Genomic DNA, 22,131 nt, shown 5'->3' with positions numbered 1-22,131 from the left:
TATTAATTATTCAATTGAGTTAGCAAAATAATTGCTTTCTATTCCCCATCTTTTACAGTGGCTCTTGGGCTTACGATCTTGGCATAGATTTCCTGACCTGGACGTTTGTTCTGGTTCTGGTATTCTCATGGATAAAATTCCCAATATAGACACATTATCCGTAAGATTATTAATGCAGTTCCACAGCGTAGCTAGATGATTTCCCAAATGAGTTGGGAAGTTACTAGGGCTATAGTATGCGTGACTTGACTGATTTATATTGTGTCTATACTTCAGTCAAAAGATGGAAAAATAATTTCCATTTATATTGCTGAGTCTGTAGGAGCTTATACAATGGTTCTAAATCTTGCTGAAGGCTGCTCTGCACCACTCTTTCCTGTTATGCAAGGCTTCAGCAAAAGGGTTGGCACTTCACGGAGTGACAGTATTCACCCAGATCTGTGTCTTGGTATGTCAGGATTCGTGCATTTGCTCTTTAGGGTATTTCCTAGTAATCTCAAGACTACTGGACCTCACAGATATTAGAAATTTTCCACGGTGGTGTTGAAAATTCAGCTCTGAAATACCTCTTAACCCTACCTTGCATCTAATATTATGAAATTGCTTTGTTGTATGTCAATCCCATGAAAGAGGAAAATAGCATTTCTTTGGATTATTGCATTTTTTTCTGTGGTCTTTTATATAGCATTTCTAATAGGCAGGTAACTGTTGCCCATGATTTCTGGATTTACTTGCTGTGCAGTTTCGTGAAGGCTGAGTTAAGACTGCTGGGATGACCTTGCTGTGCATTTCTGCAAGCTTTAGATATTTTGAAATGACATCTCACTTTTTCAATTTCCTTTCTATATTGCTATGATTTTATTGTCAACATTCTGATGACAGAAAAAAAGAGATAGACAAACATATTAGGTTATTGGCAATCAATTTAGGAAACCCCTCTTAGAAGGAATACCCGTGGGAGATTCATCAAACTGGAGTGATATTGTAATTCTTCAGTCAGTCACAGGCAGATTGCAGCTCCTTTAGTTATAATGCAGTATTTTTAGGGATCTGTAAAGCTGAGAGCCAAGGAAAATGAGAATAAAGGATAGAGAATGTGGCTTTGTTTTCTCATACCAAGCATTTTCAGTTGGTAAAGCACATGATGTTCCAGCTATCCTCATCTCTCTTCCTATAACATCTCATTTGCTGAGATCTTGTTCTCTGTGGTTGCATTACATGGCCCGAGCCCAGAACAACTGCAATTTCACCTTCAAATGTACATGTCAACTAATAGCAGTTAAAAAAGTGTTTCCAAGATACAAGGGCCACAAAAATGTACTTACTTCTGTCTTAAACCTTTTAACAGCATTGGCACTGGCCCTGTATTTCACTTGGACTTGCTGGAGCTTCTTACAGGTAACACAGATGTCTTACATGAGGATAAGGAAGGTGAAATATGTAGCCCTAATAACCTGGCAGCAGTTCCAAGCCCGTAGATCTACTTGACAGCCCCTCCAACCTCCTGCTCTCTCCAGGCAAAATAAACCCTCTACCTGTACATGGACACCTCTGACTCTTTCACCTTCTTTGATGCTGTTGAATTTCCAACTCTTGAGTTGTGTGTAATGTCAGGTCAAAGCAGAGGGAAAGGTTGCAGCTCTAACAGCTTATTCATATTCCTTAGATGTTTCTAACCAAAGTCCAGCTTTCTTTTTCAGCCCTGCTGCTACTTCATGTGTGGTGAGCATTTCTGATGGGTTAGCAGGTCCCTCTCAGGCACACTTACTGCTGCTTGTGCTCCCCATTCATTTTCTCGCTGTTTTCTCTATTTAACAAAGGATTCATTTCTAAAAAGTAGGAAATAGCTGGAGCAGAGATTTTTTTAATGCATCAAGTATTAGCTGGTTTTGTTTTGTGGTTTTTTTTTTTCCAAGTGATTGCTGTGTTGTTCTTGCAACTGCTAAAAGATCATTTTGTTGGTGAGAACAGAAGGCTTTTATTTATTCATAGCACTGGGAAGGATTGATCTACACAGAGAGGTTAAAAAGGACTAAACATGGTCAAGCTGGGAGGGGGGAAATGACTAAGAAGGATGTCAGCATTAATAGGAGCAAGAATTAGGGTAGCACTGCGGGTGAGAACAGCTCACGCACAGCAGCAGGAGGGACTGTTCCTGGAGAGCAGCACTCCCTGATGATGTGATCAGGGAGGCTTCGGGGTGATCTCCGGGGATGGAGTCGGGAAAGCCTTGGCAAGCGTTTTTTGGAGCTGGTTCCCTTGCAGAGCAGCACAGCTATCCCTTGGTGACTGTTCCCGAGGCCGGGTGTGGGCCCGCTTACCGGTAGCAATCTGTTCTTTTTCGGCTTCCTCCGACTGAGTCTACCTCACTAGAGCAGGAAAAGTTTAAAAAGTTTTTCTGCAGAGACACGGGAAAGAATGGCACTTACTGATTGGGTTTCCTTTGACAGGAGGCTTACAATGGGTTGTAGGCATATATATATGTGTGTGTGTGTGTGTGTATATATACATATATATATATATATTTATACACACACATATATATACACACTTTTTTTCCCCCAGAGAAGGGCTCCTGGTCTTCAGCATTGAACAATCCTGAACATTGCTGGGAAATAAAATCTTCCATATACACAACTGGAAATAACCAGGGGTATGGACAAATTAGCATTTGCAGGAGTGCAAAATTACTGTTCTCTCTGTGAATCCTGTTCTCATCCATGCCCCCGGCAGCAGGAAGGACCTCACACAGCTCTGGGATTTGCTTGCACATGAAGTTGCACTACCTGAGCCATACCAGCAGCCCTGCTCGGAGCAGTTGGCTGCTGCTGATGTGCACATCCTTAGACAGATGCTCTTCCTGGCTAGGAAAGAGAATATAGCGCTAGCTGTGTACCTGTATTAGCGCATCCTCTTCTGGGTTTTTTCTGAAGTGATGAAAGTTGTTCTCCCAGGAGAAATTTATAGCACTGCCCGGCCCCATGCATAAACACAGGTCCTGAACCTACTGCACGCTGTAGCAGAACTCCCATAGTAGGGCAGCGTGGCTGGCAGGCTGTGGGATCTGCAGGCGTGCAAAACCAGAGTGTTTCCCACACACAAGTGTCACGGTGGGGTGGAAGATGATGTTACGATTCACAGATTGGAGTGGTGACTGCAAGGGCAGGAGGAGAATCAGAGCCAGCTGTCAGATTGAGTTCCCCCCTCTCTCTGTGTATTTCCCCTGCATAAAACCCCACTCTTCAAGAGCTAGGAAAGCTCTTTCTTTTAATATCTATACTGACGGTTCCAGTCTGAAGACTCCTAGCCCGTTTGCATTTGTCAGATGAGGACTGCTGCGTGGGCATTTGCCGCTGATGGTTCGTTAGAATTGCCAAGCAAAGGAGGAAGTTGTTCAGAGTTTCAAATTAAACTTTGCAAGTACATTCCCTACAGGGAAATCAACCCTTTTGTTCTTCAGATTATCTCGACTTGTCTGTCTTTCAGTCTTCTATGATAATGCATTTGGAGTGGAGAAGAGAGCTGCTGAGGGGTGATTAGTCTGTCCCACCATGATGAAAGTGTATGGACATCTCTGTGCATATAGCTCTGAAAACTGCTAAACTGACAGAGCAAAACCAATGGCAATATAAGGGAACATGTAAATGATTCTTTGACCCTTGATCAATGTTAAGTGTAATATGGACCCATGAGCCCCGTCTGGAATTCATCCGTTCTCCCCTTGTACCTGGGGGAAGACTGAATCATAAAGACGGCTGCGACATCAAAAGCGGGCAGTGATGCCTGCTGCACGGCGTGTGGGCAGAGATGGAAACGGAGGGGATGTACCAGAGAAGAGTCATGCTGGTCTGCCCCACCTCTCATGTTCTCTCTTGTAAGCACCCGCTGTAGGTTCCTCTTGGTAAGGGGGATCCCAGAGGAGGTGACACTTTGGCCTGGCTGGCAGAGCACTGCCAATGCCATTTTATCCCTGTTTTGACTCCGTATTCAGTACGGTCCCAAGCCAGCATAGCTCTTGCTAAAATTTCCTTCTTCAGATGGTGAGTGAAGGTAGCAGTCGGGCTTATCTGCCTTCCAGGGCAGCGGTGAGGAATGCTTAGCATGTGCCGGGCACTCAGGATGTGAAACCACAGCGTGTAATTACAGGGTGAGAGTTCAGATACTGCAGTGCACCATGTAATTCCTTCAGCAGTAAGAAAATTGAGAGAACCTGGCTCAGAGTCCTCCTGTAAAACAAATAGCTAATGAGCAAACTTACTTCTGCCACCCTTTTCTGTTTTGATTGTGGGGATTTTCATGGAAGATGAGGCTACGGGGTGCGCTTCTCCAACACAGATGTGAATTACAAACTTGAAGACCAAAAAGCAAGATTAACTCAGGATGAACTGGGAAACCAGCCTGCCCGCCACTGCTGAGCTCCAACCAAAGTGACACCGGTCACTTCTCCAGGTCTTGTGGAGTGACGACTGATCTCGTAGCACTAGATCTCAGAACAGCAGTGACAGCCTGCTAAGGAAAACAGGTCCTTCAGCTTGAGCCTCTCTGAAATCATAGGCAAAATGATTCATACTGCTAAGACGCAGCTTTCCCGATGCATCTTGAACACACTCAGTAGTGTATCTCCCAGACTGCTGCACAGAGCTGGGCTCTGTTGGTGGTCATGAGATCACAAGGGGCCACAGCTTGTGTAGGGAAAAGTGGTCTGGATACACCTCCTCCAACACAACGGTGCTGAAATGTGCCTGTAGTTGTACCAGAATACAGTGTAGCACAAGGGGAGCGTCCTGTGGCACAACAGGCAATGGTGGGTACTTTGAGGTGGGTTTTATGAAATGAAAGTGTGCACAGGATTATTGTTGCTTTTGAGAAGCCTTGCAATCCAGCCTTGCTCTGGTGAACTCATCTGAGCAGTGATTCTGTCACTTCAGCGCTCGTCTTCGTACACGCTGGGATCATACAGTCCCAGCTCTCTGCCTGCACCACGTGGCATCTTTCAGGGTAGTAAACGTTGTTTTTGTTTGAGCAGAGCAACTACACAACAGCCAGAAAGCACTAGGTGAATCATGAAAGCAAATACCTACAGTGTCTCATGCTCTAGAGGAAGCCACAAGCTGAGACTTGGAAATGCAAGTGCAGCTTTTATTTTGTTTGTCTTGTGAAGGCAGATGAAACAGCACTGTCGAGCCAGGAAGCAGCTAGACCACAGCAGACTAAAAATAAAGAGACTGTAAGGCTGCGCACAGCTGATTTATCTGACGGTGCACACATAAGGCACAGAGGAGTGTGTTGGTTAAAACATTTTGGTCAGGAAAGGCACAGAGGATACTCAGAGGTGTTCCCCTCCACTCAGGGGATGAGACTTTCTTTGTTTCATGGACTTCTCAAGAACAAAACTGGAGCCATGGTGATGTAAAAGCGGGGAAAACATGGTCCTTAACCAGTCTTTTAGCCAAGGGGCATTGGAAATTGCCAGGACTGGATACACCTTTAGCACAGACACATAGAAGCAAGAGTACCTAAAATCAGACAGGTAGTGTCATCTAATGTGTGCTATGAAAACATGCCAAACCAAACCCGGGCTGCTCAAAGCAATCTATTTGTTTATCTGACCAATTTTTTTTTTTTCTTTTAAGTCAGATTTAATTGTGGTGTAGTCAGTGATACTGTGATTGGTGTCAGTAATTGTGATCAGTAATCACTGTTTGGATGCAGGGGGAGGCAATGCAGATGCTCCTTCATCACTGCCCCTGTATGTGGGCATCACTAGATGATAATGTTGGACTGCAGTAAAGATTGCAAAAGCCTGGTTTATGGTTTCCTCAGTTTCCCCAATTACTCTGCTCCTTCTGACCGCTCCACTATTTCCTCACTGCTGTAGATCCACAACAGATTATTGAATAAACACCAACATATCATCCAGTTAAACAGGATCTTTGGCTCAGGTCCTGGCTGAGCAGAGCTTGCTCTTCATGGCAGCAGAGGTGTGGCTGAGCTGGGGGTGAAGCAGAGCTCGGGCATCCTTTACTCCAGTCTCGCCCTGACCACCTCCTGGCATGAGCTGTTCTCTTTCCTCGCTCCATCAGGTGGTAAGAAGGTGCTACAGAGCCAGCTCCCCGGGCTTTGTTGCAACCCGCTTTGTGAGGGAATCCCTTTTGGGGCACACTGGGATCTGAGGAGCTGGCTTTTTACTCTGAAAGAAATGGGCCGTGCAATCTGCCCTAGTTCTCCTAATTATTCGCTGCTTACTAACGAGCAGAGGGAGAAATGTCAGTGGGTCATTCCATGAGATAGTACGTCTTCTCAGCAGCTGCTTCTTGAACAAAGCCTCGCTGTTGGCCTTCACACAAGGAGGCGTGAGGCTGTAACAACGGGCCCCAGTGGGAGGGGACGGAGCAGTAGGAGGAACAGAGTGCTCCCTTCTGAGCACAACGATGTGCGATGTGCGTGGAGCTGGCAGCGCTGGCCGCTTTCCAGACCGTGCTCCTCAACCTGTCACTGTTAACTGTTGACAGACTGCATGACAGAGAAAAGACATGTCATTCATTTGGGAAACTTAAAAGATGCCTTCTTCTCATGAGGGTTGAGTCCTGGCTTCCCTTCCGTGATTCTGCCTCTCAGATGAGAGATACCCTCCGTGATAGAGGAGTGGGCCGCTGAACTGGTGTGGAGTGCCAGCAGCGCTGGGACTGAGTGACAGGACTTTTGGACGAGTGGTCCTAACAATCAGGAATAAAGCATCCTTTATTTGGGCGAAGGGTTCACTTTGAAAGAGCAACTGAAGAGGAAATAGCCTTGACTGAACTAAGCTCATTTCGTTTTACAACCTGTTGGTTTGCTTCTGGTGCTTCAGAGATTTGTGCGATTGTCATCTGTACCCAGTCCTTACATATATAAATCAATCCCCACATCAAGGGTCAAATTCTGCTTTCACAGCTGCTCAGGTAAATCCAGGATAGCTGTCACCATGCCAGAAGGCAGGGTCGGGCATGTAACTTGTAACTGCCTTTCCTGTTAGTGAGGGAGGGCTGGCAACCTCGTGTAATGTTTTCAACAGCTTACTTGCTCTCCATAACCAGCTTTGCTAGCTGTAGGCGTTACGTCTGCTTGCAAGATGGTCGAGGGTGGATGGACAAGGACCAGATGGTTATTAAAAAGCTAAGACTGAGAGAACAGATCATTCCATCTTGCTAGCTATGTGTGTTATCTGGGGCTACTGGACAGACATCAAACGTGCTTCAAACTTTGTCCCAGGGGTCATTTCCTTTACTGACTTCCATGACAGAGCATTAGTTCATATCAGCAAGGACTTTGGCCTCAAGAAGCATCAGAGGAATTCTGTATTCTTCAAGGGGAAAAAATAGTAAATAGATGTTGCATATACTAGCCGTGGCTCTTTTTCGTTAATGTTACGGATGATGGGATAGAGAGCGCTTTCAGCCAGTTTACAGGGGTACCAAATTGTAGAAAGGGAGCATATACTGGAAGGCTGCTATCCACAGGGACCTTGACAGGCTGAAGAAACGGACTGGTAGGGAGTTTGAACGAAGGCATTTGTGAAGCTCTGCATCTGGGGTGGAGTAACCCCATTCAGCGTTAAAGGTTGGGCACTTGAGTGAATGGAGAGCAGCTTTGCAGAAAAGGACCTGGAGATCCTTGCAGGCATGTTGAACATGGGTCAACAGTGTGACCTTGTGTTGAAGAAGGCCACCACATACAGAGCTGTAGAATCATAGACTCATAGAATCATTTAGGTTGGAAAAGGTCTTTAAGATCATTGAGTCCAACTGTTAACCCAGCACTGCCAGGTCCATCACTAAACCATGTCCCTAGGCACCGCATCTACATGTCTTTTAAATGCCTCCAGGGGTGGTGACTCCACTACCTCCCTGGGCAGCCTGTTCCAGTGCTTGACAGCCCTTTTGGTGAAGAAATTTTTCCTAATAGCCAGTCTAAACCTCCCCTGGTGCAACTTGAGGCTGTTTCCTCTGGTCCTGTCGCTTGTTATCTAGAAAAGACTGACTGTGACTTTGCTGCAGCCTCCTGTCAGAGAGCTGGAGAGAGTGATAAGGTCCCCCCTGAGCCTCCTTCTTCTCCCGGCTGAACAACCCCAGTTCCCCCAGCAGCTCCTCATACAACTGGTGCTCCAGCCCCTTCCCCAGCTCCGTTGCCCATCTCTGGGCCTCTGGTGCTCCAGCACCTCAGTGTCTGCCTTGTTGTGTGGGGCCCAGAACTGAGTGCAGCATTCGAGGTGCAGCCTCCCCAGCGCCGAGTACAACGATACACGCTGAAGGTCCACCCACTCGATTGTTTATTTGCTCATTCATAAGGCATGGCGTGTTGTTAAAGAGCTGGTATGCCTGATTCAAATGGGTGGATTTCCTCTATAAATAACTAACCCTGTTGATTTTCCTGGGAGTAGCTCTATTTGTTAGAGACCATGAGCCCTTTCAAGGGACTGTCTCACAAGTCCTAAAACTAACACACGTCTCTCTTGTTACAAAAGATGCAGAGAGTTCTTTAAAAACCAAAATGTTCTCTAGCAGTGGCTGCAAACAAGATATTGAATGTTGCAGCAACAAGCCCCAGAAGCAAAACAGACAGTGAAGGAAGGGAAAACTCATCCTTTGTTTGATTCACATGTTCAGATTCTTCCCTCTTTAATCAGCCTGAGTGTTGCAGAGAAACATATTGGGTTACAGTGTCTGGTGTTTTCAGTTAATCATGTTCCTCCTATTGCACATTCATTCCGAATGTGAAACAGGACATTTATTTGTTTATTAACACATATTCTTATTAGCGGCCCAGGCAGGAAGTCACTCCCTGCGTTCTCTGGGCTGTTCCCGCAAGCAGCATCCCCCACTCTTTTTCACAAATGGTAAAAGCTCAGTTTTTAACCAGGCGTGGTTGCTTGGAAATGCTGTTTGGGCTGAGCAGGTTGTTCCAGGCTCTTGCTCCTCTGACTCTGATAAAGTTCTCCCTTTTTATCCCATTTATTTCTGCCCACTTCAGGGCTATATATTTCAGTGCCAATGTTCTTCTCTTCTCCATCTATTAGTTACCCACAACATGTTAGTTAAGAGCATTTCTCTTTTGGTATCATGCATTGTCTGTGGAGCCTGGCAGAGTGTTAACATGAACTGATTTCTCTCACTTAGGTACCATGTAGCCCTGGGACCTCTCCTGGTCCTGCCTTTCCTTCCCGCTTTGAGGCATCACTCCGATCCTCTGTGTGCCAGGCGCCCTCAGCTTTGCCTCTTGCTCCTTCAGGGACAGGGCCAGTGTGAGCATGCCCAGCTCAGCACTGCAGCTTCTCTTTTAATTTCAATTTAAAACCATGTTTATAATGTGATTCTTATGTGATTTGAGTGTTTATTTCTTAATTGCTTGAGCTCTATGTCTCTACACACAGAATACATGCTTGCACCCTCTGAGGGCAGTAGCTAAATGTCGCTAACTTCAGTGGGGCCAGGATGTAACCCATGGGTTTTAAGTCTGATTTTCCTATTTTTGTAAGAAGCTAACATGTCGTGGACTATTATTTTGGAGAATAAAGGATTGTTTTAGCTGATAAAGGAGTGTACAGGGAACTATGAGAATCGTGGTTGGTGATTTGGGAAAATTACTTCAGAATTTAAAAAATATTTATCTTCATAATTGAAAGCCTCTGGCAGCGTGATCCTCTTTGTTTCTGAGCCTGTTAGTAAAGCAGAACATCTGCTTAGCCTCTGGTTCACTCTCCAACCCAGATGAGACTTCCCAGCATCACAGTACCAGTCCTTTCAGCCTTAAGCATCTTCGTTCTTTATAATAACAAAATGAGGATTGCAAAAGATCTCACAAAACCTGAGGCCATCTGGAAGCAGCCCTTCCTGCAGGTGTTCATGGAGCCCACTTTGAAGTCTTCTGCGCGTTCTGGCAGTCAGGGAGCCAGCTGCAGTGGAGTTGTTTCAGTTTCGTAATGCGCTAAGACATCAAACGAGAGTGCATCAACCCAGTTCTGTAAGCGACAGCCAGTGCGCAGGTAACGGCATATCTGGGTCTGGGCCAGCTGTGTCCAAAATCTAGTGGCCTGAACTAGAAAAGCTCATTTATTTGGTATTCTGAAGACTTCCCTGGATTTCACATAGCTTTAGGTCTGGGCGACGGTCTGTTGTGTTTCAACGGAGCAGCAGTTTTAGTAGCCACGGATACCTCTTGCAGGTGGTCCTTCCCATTAATCATGTGATTGATCCTGTATGATTCAGATCAGGATGTGGCTCATTCTGGATTGCAGCAGTAGACTATGCAAGAAGGTGTTTGGAAACCCCCCCTCGGCTCTGCCACAGGTTTGTCGTGGATCTCAGGAAAAACACTTCACCTCACTACATCTCAGTTTACTCATGGTGGGATCCAAACATGATACCAACCCACTTCCAGAGAGCTTGCAGACAAAGTGCCCTGAACTCCAAGAATGCAAAACTGTGAAATGTGAATGGCTCTTCATAGGCTGAGAGGAAGATTCAGCCAGTGAAGAGAGCAGCTTAGAATAGAATATCTCACCAATATTTAAAGGGACGAGGCAGAGAAATGAGAAAGGTTAAAATGCAACTGTATAGTGTTTTCTTATGCCCAAATGCTAAGCATTTGCTTTTGGAACTGCTAAGGAGTGGGGTTATGGATGGAAAACAAGCATTCATATGTCAGATAATTACGTGCCAGTTGACTAGTTTGGTAGTTAAATGTCCTTTGACTGAATTTGTATTCAGGGTTGCACCTGGGAACTTGACCACTTCACAAACAATGCAGAAAAGTTCTTCTGTACCAGCTAAGCCTGTCCTTGGCTCCACCCTCTGTCAGTATTGCCGCATGAATGGAAACAACCTGGTTTAACCGCAAGGTGAGATTTCCTAGGGCATTAAAACTGGTGCCACAGAGCCTGTCCTGTGGCACTCAGGGGTTAATGTCTCTGAAGATACTGTCTTCAATAGGGAAAGCTGTCATACCCACAGCATCTCTAATGCTGGGATTTATTCAGGGCTTGGCAGTGCTCTCCAATTTGAGAATCCTTGTTTAGCTTCAAAAATAATTAGTGAAAAAGTGCTGAATTGTAGATGATACAAAGACTAATGCTCTCAACCCAGATCCCTTAAAATTTACATTCTCGACACTGCATTTGTTTCCTAGTTCTGAATTTGTCAAGGGCAAAGCGTGCTGTGGGACCCTGGCAGTCTATCTGGTGCTGAGGCGTAGGCAGTCTGGTCCATGGCAGTGCCAAGTTCATGCTCAGTTTGGCAGAGGGCTGGGGGAAGGGAGAGGAGGCTGGGGGCTTTTTTGAACTGAGACTGCCTGGTGGAACCTGTTGTTTCGATTACAGTCCCATGCCTTTCCATGAACCTTGCACTTCTCCTGCCCAGATTTCGAGGAGAGCTTTCTCTGAGCAGCAAATATGCCCTCGCTGGCCGGTGGCAAAGCGGCTTGCACAGCCCAAAAGCAGTGTGCAGGTCCGTAACCTTCAACAGCTCACACCACTTGTGCCTGCACATGGTTTACCAAAGTGCAGACCTGCCAGCTAGTGTTTGTTGTCCACTGCCAACGAGCCAGGGTTTGGAATGAGTAACAGAGCACAGAAAGCAAAAACCTGTCTGTTTGATCCTGGGTTGTTTGGTAGATCTATACGTAGTGAGGATTTCAGAGTTGCAGGAAAGAGAGTTACAGAGAAAAGTGTATCAAGCACTAAAAAGCATCTGAAACAGTAACGCTGGAATCAATCTCTACCAAGAAAGGACAACAGCTTTGCTGCAAGACGAATTTAGTAGAGCTATTTTCTGCCATGCTACTTTCCCCATGCACCATCTAAATACCACCCAGCCATGAGCCAACTGGCAGCCGCAGGACTCTGCTCTGGCACACTAGGCAGGGCTGTCCTGCCCAGGAATGCTCCCTGCCAGACCTGCTTAATCAAGTTTTTTCTTAATTATGTTGCTCCCGGTCAGGTTTGAGTGAGCTATAGCTCTGTGTGGATGTACCCTGTTAAAAAAAAACACAAAACCAACCAAACAAAAAAAGCCTGGCCTTATTTCAGATAATCCACCTGCTGCTCATCCATTGAGCTTGTGCAGAGCGGGTATAAAAAGCTAACAGCTCTGGAAAAGTGGCATTTCCTTCATGCCTTGTCAGGAACGGGGACAAATCCAGTCTAATGAGGGTGGCACTGCCATGTGGCAATGCAAAGGAGTGAAGCAAAAAGAGAAAAATCTCTTTAACAATGTGGGAAAGCTCCCTTTGGGCAGGTTGGTGGAGAACTGGAAGTGGAACCCATGGGGAGAGCTGACCCTGAATGCAGGAGTTTGGGAGCCCTGGTTTGCTAATGACCTTTTGGCAGACTAATTGGTAAAACACCTTGCTGGCGTCTTAGAACATGATTCCCACTTTTTAGAAACATTATTATTATTCGTTTGGCATCTGCTAAAATAATTATATAACCAAAAAACCTGTGCCAAGATTGCTTTGGAATAGAGAAATGCTGTACTCTGGTGACAAGAATCTCACAGACTAAACAGAACCCACTGGGAGCCCTTGCTCTACATGGGAACTGGTGTTTATTTTAACATGTAAATAAATCGGGTGAAAAATGGGTCTTCTAAATCCTTTTTTTAATTTTTTTTGTTATTGTTGCGGCTTCCCAATGGGTGTTCTGCATGGAGGGGAACCTTTTGAAGATAGCTTGAAAGGAGGTCGTGCCTGTCCCCCAAGACGTTCCTCAACAGCATGGAGGGAGTTCTTACATGATCCATTTTTCATCTTCTTTTCTTCTTGATGCCTAATCTACTGTTAGCAGGGAAGAATGAGGACCGTCTTCCCTGAGATGAATTGATTTGATTGTTTTCTCAAGCATAAAAATATTCAAGGCACACGTATGGATTTTGCAGTGTAACTAGCTGGTTGGTGATGCTGCAGTGTGCAAGGCTCCCTGCTCAGAGATCAAGAGGTGGGTCATTAACTTGCAGCACTATTTGGAGGGGAACAATCAGGCGGGTTGTGCAAACTCTCAGGCAGGGCGAATGAAACTGTCTTTAAGCAAATAGAAGAGCAAGAAATGAATGGCCTTTGTTAAGGAAAAAAATGGAAATGTTTTCTAGTTAAACAAGCTGTCATTTAGGATTTAATAGCATGTGCATGTGTTGGAGAGCCAACCCACATGCCAGCCGTGCTTTGGAATAAATGGGCAGGGAAGGGGAAGGGGAGTGTGCAGTGCCACTCCAGTGCTGGCTTTTTCATTGAAAACCCTGACATTTTGAATTGATGCCCCAGCTGTTTTATAGCTGGAACTTGGATCAGAAAGTCAATGCAAGTGGAGTTTTAGCCTTGTTTTCATCCAGGAAAAAAATAAGGTTTGCAGCCATTTTTTTGATGTTATGGTACTAAGACAAGAGAGAAAAATTGTATGTATGTTTTTAAAGCTAAATTGAAATAGCAGGGAGATGGTCCTTGGCTGCTCTCCTCTTCCAGTGAGTGTGAAACTTGAGCTATCATTAGTGGTGCCTTAAGTGATATGTGGAGAGCAGGAGAAGAGGCCCTTCTCTGCTCTTGAAAGATCACCAGCATATAGGTCAAGTGGACTAGTCATAGTGAGACCCGGGATTCACTCCAGTGAAGTCCGTGCAATTTTTCTGCTGTATCTGAGCACTGATACTGGTTCTATGTCATGCCAGAATAAGTCTTTGAAGACCAACTCTGATGCTAAATAAAGTCACCTCAACGATACTTCAGGAAATTATCTGCTCTTCATGAAAGAGGGCAAAGAGCTCAGTGCAACACTGCAAGAATAACAGTTAAAAATTATTATATAGCCTCAAATAAAATCGCTTAGTTCCAGATTATAGGACTCCTTAGTGGCAATGTAAGTTGTGCCTCATTGATTATATATCTTACATTTATATTGTGATTTGCATGCCATGGAAGAGGAGATTAGATAGGAATCATTTCACCATCACCGAAAGGATCTTTTACAGAGGAACTCAACAGCTGGTCAATCATCCATGTTGGCTTTGTGCAGCGTTTTCAAATCATTGATCCCTGTAGCCCAGTAGAGAAGGGCATTTCCTTTTGCTTTAATATTCTTGAAGGCTGGCTTGGGAGGTGGCATCACTGAAGGTGCTGAGGGAGAAAGCGGAATGCTGGTGTGTGTGGGCTTTGTGGAAAAGGAACTGGGCTCCGTATTCCTCTTTCATGGGCCTTAGCTTCCACCAGCCATGCCACAGCAGCATCCTGGTTTTGTGATAGGAATGACAGAGCTACCCTACTCCAGGCAGGATGGGAAGCGACTATGGCACGTGCAGGTTTTCATGCTGCCTCGCCCCCTTTCATTGCATGGCATCGCAGGAGACACTAATGTTTCTAGTACGGCCACAGTGACTGCTGTTTGTAAATGCAGCCTATGAAGAGCTCATTATTTTGCAAGACAAACACAGGGATGGGTTTTTTCAGCGTGTTTTCATGAGCAACATGATGTTCCAGGAAGACTTTTAAGGAACTGGAATTCAGAGCCAAATTCAGCAACAGCGTAAGAAATGGGCAAGTCTTCTAAAGCCAGAAGAGTCATGTTTGTATCCATTAGGGATGAATTGGCTCTTAACATTGACAGAAACAGTTTGCCTTGTCGGACAGAATTAACGACAGCTCTGATATGTACCAGGTCATTTTGTTTGTCATCTCTGGAGTACAGAAAAGATTTTAAATGGCTTCAGCAAGATGACTAGTTCTCTGCTTCCCAGCAATAAGGCACAAATAATTTTAGTATAGAAAATTGCCTGTTTCTTTTTTTTTTCCTAACCAAGACAACAAACAATATAACTCTGTGTGTGCACTATGCTAAAAATATCTCAGCTCTGCAAATGTGTCTCCGATGTGGGAGGAGAAGGCTTTCAGTTTGCTGCACTCTTTGTGTGAGGCAAGTGAATAAAAACTATCCAATAAATGCTGAAAGAAAAATTATTTTCCTGATCTTGAGAAGGAAGAGGGAAGCTGATGGACTTCTGCATTCAGGACAAAACTCTCTTTTGGTAAGAGAAAGGCAGAATCCATCTGTAAGTCTTAGTTACGTGCTCTGTACACCAAGGGTGGGGAGATACTTCTGTTGGCTACCACAGCTGGTGGTTTTGTAATGTGCCTATTGTCATGGAACACCCAGAGTACTACCTGTATCCATACAGGTGGTGTGAAAGAAGGGATGCTGAGGGCTACCCACATGGAGGAGAGCGGTCAAAAGTTACTAAAGATAAGCATGCGTTGAGCTGCATTTCAGATCCTGGAGGAACATAAAGATGGAAGCAGTGGTGGGAGGGAAGCCTCTCCTTTTAGTTCCTAATGCTTCCCATCTGATGTGGAAGTAGTCCTCCTGGGAAAGCCTTAGACCATCAGCTTGTATCAAATATGCACAGTGTAAAGCTTGTCAATGCTGCAGAGCAGGTTTACTCTGCTCTGTGCCCCGTGGTCCTTTCTCCTGGTAGTCCAGATCACAGGCTTAGCTGGAACACCCCACAGCTCCCTTCCAGCCTAAGCTCTGCTTTTTCTTCTTGTGGAAACCAGAGCCACTGGAGAAGATGAGAGAGATGGTGCACATCTGAAGCTCCGTCAGACAGACATCGAAAAGCTCACCTCCAAGGTTTAGCTACCAAATACACAGCAGCACAGCAGCTGATGTGGGTAGCAACTTGGAGTCAAGGTAGCATGGCAAATCCCAGGACAGCTTACCCTGCTTCTCCTAGCTCAGGTGTCTCTGTCCTGCCTTTGCTCTCCACCTGCATGCAAAATGGAGAGGACGTACGTATGAAGGGCAGACACTACTGAATGCCCTCTGTGCATCAGATTTGACTTTGTTGGGGAATGGAAAAAGCTAGGGGAAATAAAATCAGAACAGGCTCCCTTGCTCTGATAACTCTGTTCTCAGGACAAGGAAGCCCCTTTGTTGGGTAGGAATCTGCAGGATGGACTTGGAGGTGCTTCCTGCGTGTGTCCGTTCTGCGAGGGGAGCGTTGGCTTTACGTGCTACCGACAGTACAGGCACAGTCTGTTGACATTTCCAGATGTTGATTGTCCTGCTTCGAGGCTTCTTCCTGTTGTTTTAGTTGTTTATGTGTCTGTATGGCGGATTAGATGTACTGCTTGTTAAACAGATAATTAAACACTGAGAGCTTTGAAATCCGGTATGTTTAATTAATAAGTTTCACTCGGTTGATGAAAAGGATGTGTACTTGATTCATTACAAAACAAGTATAGTTTTTTCAGTAGTGAACTGTTGTGACAATTTGAAGTGTTTACTAGTTCATTAATTTTTTTTCATTAAACCTTAAAAAACACCCAAGCAGAAAATCAAGGCTTCACACAACATTTGCTATGTAAACCCATTATTAGTGTCGTCTTGTGTATTGTCTCACCCACATTCCCCATCTATGTGCTTTCTCCCATCTCCTCCTCTGCAAAACTGTGCTACCTTACAGTCTGGGATTAGAGTTAATTATTGCTTTTAGATCTTGCTTTGGACCAAGGTCTGTGATTACACCCTGTGCTGCTGGGTGCTATACACGTGCAAAAAAAGCAGTCCTTGCTCAGACGAGTTTCAATAGGTCTCATAAATACAGGCATCAGCCATAATGCCTTGTGGCACAACTTATTTGACTGCTGCACTGACTTCTGAAACCGAAACACTGCTGAAAGATGTATCGTCAGCTTCATCTGGTGCTATAAGCTGAAGTTTTACCTCCAAGTCTGAATGCATTTCGTATAGGGCAGAGAGGAAAGCAGAGGTGGACAAGGGCTGCTGTCTCCTGGTCTGTGGGGTCTGGGTATTAAAATGAGCTGCTGAAGTGGTCCCTTCCCAGAGCAGCAGGATTGCAGGGTTGGTTGTGGACCACTGCAGCGAGATCCCCATCTGAGCAAGCTGCCACAAGCTCAGGAAGATTGCGGAAGGGGGAGTAGGTTGGCACATTTGCACCTTGCGTACCAGAAGAGCCATCCAAATTTCTGTCACTGGCAGCTCCCTCCCACATGGTTGAGACCCAGCATTGCTCCTCGGTGTGGGCCACCTGCAGAGTGAAAGCATCTATGAGGTCTTTTTAATTATGGGGGTTTTTCCTATACCAAACAGTTTAGCAGCAGGGAGAACATACTGTATTCATGTCTCTCTCCAGCATCATCATCTGCTGGGGGGCGAGAGCAAAAAATGGTGAGGTGGGCTCACCTTCCTGTGTGCTGCAGTGTCCATCACCAGTGAGGAGCCCATCCCACCTCCAGCTTGGGGCAGAAAACAGAGTCAGAGGCCTTCAGGAATAAAACAGAACTTTCAGAAAGCTAATAAACACATAATGCTGATGTGAATGTCTCCTTTTCCAAAAGGCACTTAGGCATTTGCTTCAAAGGGATGTGTCAGGCTCCAGTAAGCTTATTGATGAAGGAAGCAGTGAGAGAAGAGGGTTTTCAGCCTGAGCTTGGTTGTGGGCTCTGACAAAAATCCTCCCTTCGCACAGCACTGTCTGTGCTGCCTGCTGGCACTGCAGAGCCAGCGCTGAAGCAGTAAGATCACCTTTTCAGGCCTCCAACAGCTCCTTGGGGAACTGCATCGCACCCGTGCTCCAGCTTATTGAATCAGACACGACAGCACTGAGCCTTGCCGATAGCCCCTCTGACATAATGAAGAATTATTTTCAATAATTTCAATGTGGGACTGTGCGGTACAGGATCAGCTCCTCGGCTGTGGCTGGTGAATCGTTGACTTCACAGTGGTGGCAATTCTCACCTTTAACTACTTCTGAAGACTCCTGATGCTCCTGTGCTGGTGCCAGGGCAATTCAGAACGTATTTATGCTGGGGGAGTGGTGAGACTGAGGTGCCTGATCTTCTCCTAACTCTCCCTGTTCCTGCTTCTCCCACTTCAAAATCTTGGAGTTAGGTATCTAGAGAGAAAAACAAACACACGGTGTGGTGGATCCCAAGGCAGGCGTCAAGCCCTGCATTCCTCCTGATTGTTTCTATCATCGGTTGGTTAGGGAGGGTGTTTCACTCCACAGACGCCTACGGTGGTGTCCTCACTATGATAAAAAAGAACCCAAACCATCCCCTTTCCCCCAAAGACGGAGACATCAAAATATGTGAAAAGTCAAGATCCAGACTCTGCCTGGAGACTTACTGCTCCCCAGGCAGACTTCTCATGTCCTCTCTCTCTGTTTTATGGTTTTTCCATAAAAAATAGGGAGCAAAGGCTGAAAAAACAACATAGCCCATAATTCCTGCTCTCCCATGATGGTAAGCTTTAAGAAACAGCAGCGAAATCAGTAAATTTACAGCAGCATAGCTGAAGTCAACATATGACCCTGAATTTCCCCTGTCACCGCATCTGCCACAGCAAAACGTCCCCCACTGAAGCTCTGAGGGGCGATTCAATCCACACCTGAGCGTGCAGGGCTGGGCTGGGCCCTCGGCAGGAGGGAAAGAGAATGAAGGATGTATAGTGTGAGGCTTTTGTAGAAGTTGGCATTTAGAACAAAAATTGCGGAAGTATGTGAGGGTGGGCAAGGAATGCGACCTCGCTCATCCATCCCCATGTGCCTTGGAGGGCCATGCGCCCTAGGACATGTGGCGACAGTCGCTGCCAGGCTCTCCCCTTTGCCTAGCACTCTGCTGGTCTTATGTAGTGTATTTAAGGACAGGTTTCTTCAGTGATGATGCAGCCCCACAGCCCCAGCAAAAAAGCATCGTGCCAGCGGAGACCCAGCACAGCTCCCCTTGTTTGAACGAATCTGCCCAGTAAGTCCAGAGCTGGGGTGCTGGTTTCCTCAGGCAGTTCCCATTTGGCCTTTGCTGAAGAGAAGGGAGTGTCGAGTTGCTCTGTGCTTTTTGTTTACATTTTTTTCAGCATTTTTCCAATCTGACCAGGATGTAACATTTCTTTGAGGCATGTGAGCCAATGTCAGCTGAATGTCAGCTTTGGAGCGGTTTCCAAAAGCGAGCCCCACAGCACAGGAGGATGTGGGATTTAGGAATGAAGGGACTTGTAGAAGTACGCATTTGCAGGGCCACAGGATCCATCATGCAAGCAGCACGATACCTACATGGTGATAACACACTCCCCAGAGCCCTCACACCCTCAACGATTTCATCACTGAACCCTCAGCTTTGTCTTCCTGCACAGCCAGTCAGTGTTATTCCATCCGGAGAGGTGGAATAACTTTGGAGAGGTGGAGAGCTTTGGAGGATCTATAATCATAGGTGGAATCATCCTCTGAAGTCATGCTTTCTGACAGGCTTGTCTGATCATGAGTTGCTGTTCTTGTCTCCACAGTGGCAGAGCTGCAGTCTCAGCAAGCTCATGCAGAAAATGCAGAGGGCAGAACTTAACAGCTATTACATATTGGGCCAGATCATTGCAGCCTTTATTCAGACTTTGAGCAAAGTATGTTGTTTTGCAGTGGTGTGTTTGGCTGGAAATGGAGGCTTAGACCTCCTAATGCTAAATTTGCAATTTGAAAAGGTGCGCTTCGGTTTCTCGTTTGAAAGGCGTTTAGGAAAGGGTGCCCACAATTATCCCTGTGCATGCAACCTGAAATGCTCCCTCACTGAGCCACTGCACATACACGATGCTAGCAGCGAACCACACAAGCTGGATGTGAAGCCAGATAGATACGAAACCTATTTGACATATTTTGAAAACCAAGTGTGTCGTGTGGATGTGCACTGACAATCTCAGCTCTTCACAGATGAGCATCTCGTGGTTATAACCTCACATTGCCCTGTGGAAACCAGGGGCCCCAAGGGGAGCATTGTGATGAGGAACTCACGGAGCTGTGTTTCTCGTGACACGTCTCTGTTGTCTCCCTTGGGTATTGTGTCACTTCAGTGTGGAGCAGCCTCTGGTTAGCTCCAGTTCCTGGGCGCAGGCGGTTCCCCTCCCCTTACACCCGTGGTCTTGCTGCTGGCACTCTGGAACCGTTACGTCAGACTTATTCCCAGCAAAACCCAAAGCAAATAGCTTTACATCAAGGATGAACCTGACCTTTCATTCTTAATGGCTCTAAAGGCAAAAGATCAGAGAAAAACATGTCAATAATCTTGACTGTATTGATGTTTGGTGGTGCACATGTCTTTCATCTAACAGAAGAGGTCTTAGTTCCTCACCCTGAAGCTTTCTCAGCTGAGAGATTCAGACCTGCAATAAACTGGTTCTCTGGTGGAGTAAGTTTGGTTTCTTGGAGGAGAAGAGAGGAAAATAGTAAAATAGAAGAAAACAACCTAGCAATGCCATCTGGCTAACCTTGTGCAAGGCGCAGGGACAGTATCAAAGCAAAGACTTGTATGGCCTTTAAGCATTGCTCTGTGTCATCTGAGTGGGGAACAGTAGTTTAGTATTTAAAAACAGGGTCAAAAGGTGGGTTCATGAAGTTATTAATAAGAAACTCCAAACGCTGCAGAAATCCAATGAGGTGATTGTCACAGCTATTGCACAGGGTATTTCTTGGCTTCCACAGTCGTAACTCTCGACTGTTATGAGCAGTATTCCTGTTACACGGGCTAGGACCGGGGGATTTTCTCCACACCAAGGACCAAGGAGGCTTTCCAGACTTGCCTCTCTCTCTTCTAAAAATAGAGCAAAGCCTCACAGCTCCACAACAGGGACTCATGGCCCATATACAGACCTGGGCCACAGGGGTTTGCTATTTCTGCTTGCTCAGCTGTCTTACACGGACACCGCAGAGAAATAGATACTAGAAGCAAGTGCAAGCAGCACCAGAAGAAAAAAGAAGTGGAAGTGCAGAGCTCTGCTAAGAGAAAATGTTCCTCTCACTGGAATATTCAACTCATATTAACCTGCTCAATTTGAAGGTTAAATAATTAGGCAGATAATGCATATGAGGACCACAAAGTGACTGGACTGGACACATATAAAAGTTGGGAAAAGCTCGCTTTCCATCTGTAACAAAAATCAATTTAAAGTTAACAGATCCATTAGCCACACACACATGGCTTCACTTCTGTAGATCATTGCAGCTTGTATTTTAACTGGCTCTTTGGTTTGTTTCTGGTCACTGATCCACAGAGGTTACTTGCTTTACCATACTTTGGCAGGTATTGGAGTGTATGCATGGAAAGCAGAACTGGTAATATGTTATTTATAATGGACCAGCATGACATCTATGGGTTTGTCTGGCAGGCAGCATGGCTGATTGCAGTGTACACTGCCAAAAGACTCTGGAGAGCACCTGGCAGGACAAAAGAAGAACAAGTCTGGGGTTCAGTTTTTCTTAGATGGAGTGTATTTAGTCCAGCTTTTTATTAGTCCTGCCGAACTTGCAAGGTGATTGTTTTTGGATGGCTTACAAGAAAATTAAGTTTAGGCATACCGATTTCTTCTGGTATGACTGTCGCCCGCAGATCTAACTGAGAAGCCTTTGCTTTCAGGCTGGGTAGGCAATGTTTTTCTTTGCTCAGCACTAGAGGGGGTACCATCCAGCATGTAAACAACTATCAGGCACTTCACATCATTTGACAAGTCATTGCCCCTTTATGCCTTTAAGTACACCTAGGTGCCCACTGGAGAAGGCCTAGGGAAAACACACAGCAGGAGGGAGATGTTGTCTGAGACTCCCTGTACCCTATCCTGTATGGATGGAATGTGTTTCCCCCCTCACAGTTTTCCTTAACAACCTGCAGGGAACAGAAGCAAGCAAGGAGACTTTTTAAGGAAGAATCCTATTTGTGATAAATAATATCGTATATGTGTGGTCAGGTAAATATGCAAACTGTTCCCCCAAGGTGGTATTAATTTCAAGCCTTTGCAAGCTCAAAATTGCCTGGGACTGTGTTTGTGGGGATACTGGCTATACCTCTGCCAGGGATGCCGCTGTTCCCATAGCAACTCACCGTCTCCGGTTTTAGTCTTTCCCTTCCTTTTGATCAGACAAGATAACTCCCAAGCACAGAAGGAGCTAACAGTGTCCAGGTGCAGTACAGTTTGCATTAACACTGGTTTAGGAGTGTGCTGCTTGATGCTTTCCTACTGCAGGCTGTTGCAATCACTGTCACTCAGCCTCCTCTGCTGGGAACACTTACCTCGTAGAAGGGGAAAGTTCCAGCCTACCTGGTGTTCCAGGGTATCGGTGA

At 45.7% G+C, this 22,131-nt stretch overlaps 1 protein-coding gene across 6 annotated transcripts in view; it reads left to right on the top strand.

Annotated features, from left to right (window-relative positions):
- Positions 1 to 22,131, top strand: part of MGLL (monoglyceride lipase) — a 107,529-nt gene that overhangs the window by 65,849 nt on the left and 19,549 nt on the right. The gene's annotated exons all lie outside the window — the stretch shown is intronic.

The sequence above is a fragment of the Falco naumanni genome, chromosome 4 (genome assembly GCF_017639655.2).
Source record: "Falco naumanni isolate bFalNau1 chromosome 4, bFalNau1.pat, whole genome shotgun sequence".
In the NCBI taxonomy this organism is placed as follows: domain Eukaryota; kingdom Metazoa; phylum Chordata; class Aves; order Falconiformes; family Falconidae; genus Falco; species Falco naumanni.
This window is presented reverse-complemented; position numbering and strand designations above follow the sequence as displayed.